Source organism: Alligator mississippiensis, chromosome 1 (genome assembly GCF_030867095.1).
Source record: "Alligator mississippiensis isolate rAllMis1 chromosome 1, rAllMis1, whole genome shotgun sequence".
NCBI lineage: Eukaryota > Metazoa > Chordata > Crocodylia > Alligatoridae > Alligator > Alligator mississippiensis.
In genome coordinates this window covers 449,387,819-449,392,823 of record NC_081824.1, presented here as the reverse complement: position 1 = coordinate 449,392,823, position 5,005 = coordinate 449,387,819, and the positions used below count along the sequence as shown (strand labels likewise).

General features: G+C 57.2%; 1 pseudogene; it reads right to left on the bottom strand.

Moving 5' to 3' along the window:
- Positions 1-1,854: 1,854 nt before the first annotated feature.
- Positions 1,855-2,032, bottom strand: LOC132247881 (U2 spliceosomal RNA; annotated as a pseudogene).
- Between the last annotated feature and the right edge of the window lie 2,973 nt (positions 2,033-5,005).

Sequence of the window (5,005 nt, the reverse complement as noted above, 5' to 3'; positions counted from 1 at the left end):
TGCATTCTTCCTTGCCCCATTCTTTCCCTGTCGCGCTCTCGCTCCGCTGGTCCCGCTGCACCTGCTGCTCCTTCTTCTCTTCTTTCTTCCCTGCTTTCTCGCCTCTTGCTACCTCCTCCAATTCCTTCTCTTCCCTCAGCCGTTCTTCCTGCTTCCGCTTTCTACCTGCCACCATCCACACGCCCTCCTCCATCGGCTGACCATTCTCCGCTGTCGCCTCCTTCCGCCACTCCTTGTCCACCAGCATGCTCCTCCTCACAATTGATCCTTCTTTCATCGAAAACGCTCCGTCCGCCGCCATCATCTCCTCCTCGCTCTCCGTCTCCCATTGGCCCGACCGGGAAACAGCCAGGCTTCCGCCCGGCCGTCCCCGATCTGAGCCTTCAAGAGGCTGAGAAGCGATAACCCGCCCAACCCCGGAGTGGGAGCAGGTGCCCCGGGCCGGTGGCCCAGGGAGCACGGCCAGGGGCAGCCCCGGCAGTGGGGGTTGCTCGGCCGGTCCCGGGGCCTGGCGACTGAGCGACTGGCTGGCTCTCCTGAGGGCGGGAAAGCGGGGGCTGGCAGGTGCGTGCCGCTCCTTCCTTGACTTGAGTCAACAATTTCATAGACGTTTAGGCTGGAAGGGACCTCAGAAGATCATTGAGTTGGTCCAGCCCCCTGCCAAAAGGACCAGAAGGAAGTCCGCTGGGGTCAGTGGATCCCAGCAAGAGAAGCATCCTGTTTGCTCTTGAAGGGGTTCAAGGGACGCAGGCGCTCAAACCGAACCATCTCCGGTGGCAGGCTGTTCCCGACAGACCTTGCCTTGGGGGCTCGGACAGGAAAAAAATTCTTCCTCATGTCCAGCCTGAAACGGCCTTGTAGTAGTTAGTTGATGACCGTTCAACCGGGTCGTCCTCCCTTCCTTGGGGCGCTCGCTCGGGTGAACAAACGCGTTCCCCCAGCTACTGGTTGGCGGTCAACTTAGAGGTGGCCATCAGATTGCCCCCGAGCGAGCGAGCGAGCCTGGGCTTTATCTAGGCTCAAGAGCCCCAGGCAGGGCTCTCAGCCTGTCATCGTAGGGTCTGCTTCCCTGACCTCTGATTGCGCGCGGCGGGCTTGGCTCTTCTCTGGATGGACTCTCTCCAGCTTCTCCACGTCAGGTCCTTTTTGAATTGTGGAACCAGCCCAAAACTGGACGCAGTACTCCAGCCGAGGCGGAGTACAAGGGGAGAAGGATGTCCCGCCCGCCCCGGATTTGCTCGAGAAGCATCTCTGGACGCAAGCCAGCGTTTGGGTCACTTGACTAGCTGGCAGCATTGCGCTGCAGACTCGACTCGGGCTTCCTTCCTTCTGTTTGCCACGGTCTCCGTCTACTGCTTTCATTTGACTTGCGCTTGCATATGCCCCGCCACTCACTCTGGCTTTGGTCATCAGCAGTGGTGACGATGCTCGACAAAGGCAGCGTCTGGTCTTGAACGGCCTTGCAGGCTGACTTGGAAAGAGGCTGCAAGGCCTGCCTGCCAGTAGCTGGGAAGTCCCCGGCCTCCCCAACCCACCCTCCAGGCACCGCTTCCGGGCCCGCGGCGGGCCCCACAGGCTGGGTGGGCTCCCAGCCCGCACCCCCGCCGCCCGGGGCCCGCAGCCCCGGCCTCCCCCCGGCAGGAGGCGGTGGCGGGGCTGTGCTGCCTGCCAAGCAGGAGGACGGACGTGCACTCTCTCCCTCCCTCCCCTCCATGTCAGTATGCTGCCTGCCTGGCCAGCAGCATCCCTTTGCATAGGGTCTGCCCCCTGGGGCTGCCCAGGGGCCACGGCCCTGCCCCTGCTGCCGCTGCTTTTGGAACCCAGAGAGGAGGAAGGCAGTGCTCCCCTGGGAGGGGAGCGGGCACCGGGGCCAGAGGCACTGTAATACTGGGCCGATGCGTGGAGGGTCTGGAGCAAGCTCCGAGGCCCACTCCCGGCACCAAAAATGCGTTTAATGCGTCAGTCCTCATATGGAGGACGTATCAGTGATTAAACTGATAAGAACAGATTTTTTTTTTTTATTTAAAGCCATACCACGTTTACCACCACCAACAAAATTTCCACTTTCTCAGTTCAGAACTCTAAATAACAGCATTCACCTCATGACATGACATAACAAAACTTTCCCATGCAAACAAAGAAATGCTTCTCCCCTTTTTACAGACTGCACTCACAAAGGGTTCCAGCTCCGTCTTGATTATCAACACGTAACATAACATACATCATAACATTGGTTCTCTTCAACTTTCCCTTTCCCCTTCCTTCCCTCTTACTCAAACAATTTCCTCCAATCAATACCTTCCCACTCCCCTTTCCTCCTATAGTACCCCAACTCCACATATGCCCAATAAACACATTCCCGTGACGTAAAACAAAGCCCCTTCTGGACCAGTAAACACCTCGTTTTCCACACTGCCATCCGTGTACACAACAGTAATGCCCGAATCTCCCATTCCCACACTTTATGCCTCGCCAAACCGTACACCGCTCCCTCGTAACTCACACAATCCCCCCACCCTGTCTCTTTACAAAACCTTGCCACCCTCTGCCAGACCTTCTCCGCGTGCGAACATTCCCACAACACGTGGGACACCGTTTCCTCCCTGCCACACAGTTCCCTCGGGCACTCCCCTGACCTTATCAACCCCCATTTCCTCTGCTCTGCCCTTACCAGTAGCACCCTCCTAACCACCCGCCACGCAAAATCCTCGTGCTCCCCCTTCCATCTTTTCCCCACTATCCCCTTCCAGACCCTTCCCACCTGCCCTTCCGACAACTCCCCTATATCTGCCATTTCATCCCTTCCTCTGATTTCCCTCAGCACCGGCATTGCTTCCTTCAGTCCCTCGCACCCTAACTCCTCCAAGCCCCTTCGCCCTCAAAAAACCCCACCCCCGTGCATACCACTTGGCCTGTCTCTCGGCCTACAAACCTGTCCACCTCCCTCCATATGACCCCAACCTCCTTAAATACCTTCCCGCCCAATATCTACACATTGCCCCCACTTTCCTCCCCTCCAGGCCTGCAAGTCGCACCACCCCTTTCCAAAAGTGCACATACAGAAAAACCTCTAGTTCCAGCACGCCCCAGCCTCCCAAGTCCTCCCCCATATATACCTCTCTCCTCGCCACCTTCTCCGTCTGCCCACCCCAAAAAGAGAGAGACATTTCCCTTTGCACCCGCCTCACCTGCAACCAGGTGGGCGGGTACACCATTGCCACAAAGAAAATTGTCGGCAGCAAAGACTGTTTCATAATCCCCACCTTCCCCCGGAACGACAGCTTCCTCGTTCTCCATAACCCTACCACTTTCCTCACCCTCCCTCAAACCTCCTCCCATGCCCGTTCCCCCTTCCCCTTCACATCCATATAGACTCCCAGCACCTTCAAACCCTCCTTCTGCACCCACCACCCCACCTCCTCCAGTCCGTTCCATTCCCCCATCGCCAACAAACTACTTTTCCCTTTGTTCACCCGTGGCCCCGCTGCTTCCCAATATTCCTTAATTCCTTCCACCACCCTCTCCAGCGACCCCTTATCCCTCACCATAAACATCACGTCATCCATGTACAGTGTCACCCTCCCCTCCCCCCGGCACTGGTATTCCTCTCACCCTCCCATCCCTCCTCACCCTCTGTGCCAACGGCTCTATGCCGCACACAAACAGCCCCGGAGAGGGGGCACCCTTGACGCACCCCTCTCTCCACCCTAAATTCCTCTCCCAAACACCCCTTCACCAAGATTCTGCTCCTTGCTCCTCTATACAGGGCTCTCACCCACCCCACGAATTTCCCAGGAAAACCCATCCGCCCCAGCACCTCAAACAGGAACCCGTGCTCCAAACTGTCATACGCCTTCTCTAGGTCTACACTGCCCACCACCACCTTCCACCCCCTCTCCCCCACGTACTCCAACATATCCCTCCATACCCACTGCGTATCCCCCAACCTCCTACCCTTCACCGCACATGTCTGGTCTTCCCCCACCACCTCCCCCATCACCTTCCCCATTCTTGTTGCCAGCACCTTTGAGAGCAACTTATAGTCTACGTTCAATAATGTAATAGGTCTCCAATTCTTCAACACCTCCTTGTCCCCTTTCTTGTACAGTAACACCACCACCCCCACCGCAAAACCGCTCGTAGAATTCAGCCGGCAACCCATCCAAACCCGGCGTCTTCCCCTTCATCTGCCCCAGCACCTCCTTCACCTCTTCCTCCATGATGTCCCTCTCCAACTCCACCCTCTCCCTCTCTTCTACCCTCTTTTCCAACTCCCCCAAAAACCTCTCCCCTGCCATCCCATCCACCTCCCGCTTTTTATACAGCTCCGCATAGAATCCTGTCACCTCCTTCAACACCTCCCTTTGCGACTCGACCCTCACCCCCTCCCCTGTCACCACTGCCCCCACTTCCCTGCTCCCTTTCTTCACCTTCTCTGCAAAATACTTCCCCCATTCTTTCCCATCCACAGTGCCTGTGCTAAAAACATCCTCTCCTGCTCCTTCCCCCAAAACCATTCCTCCACCGTCCGCTTCGCCTCCCCCAACTCTCGCGCTTCACTTCCTTTCCCCCCATCGCTTCCTGAATCAACCCCTGAACCTTCCCCTGCAGTCTCCCCAGCTCCTTCCTCTTCTCCCACGCCTGCTGCTTCCCAACTCGAATAAACCACCCCCTGATCTTCTCCTTCATAACCCTCCACCACTCCCAATGAGACTTAAACAGCACCCTTGTTGTTTTCCACCTCTCATATTCCCTCCCAAACGCCCTACACACCAGTTCGTCTTCCAGTACTCCTGTGTTCAGCTTCCACACCCCCCTCCCTCTCCCACTTCCTCCCCCGACCCGTAACTCTACCCTCAACATCCTGTGATCGCTAAACCCCACTTCTACCACCTCCTTCCCTTCCACCCCCACCCCTTCCGAAACCAAACACAAAATTGATTCGCAAAACCTTCTTCCCCCCCGGTTCGATCCTCGTTCCCACCCGCTCCCCCCTCCAGACATC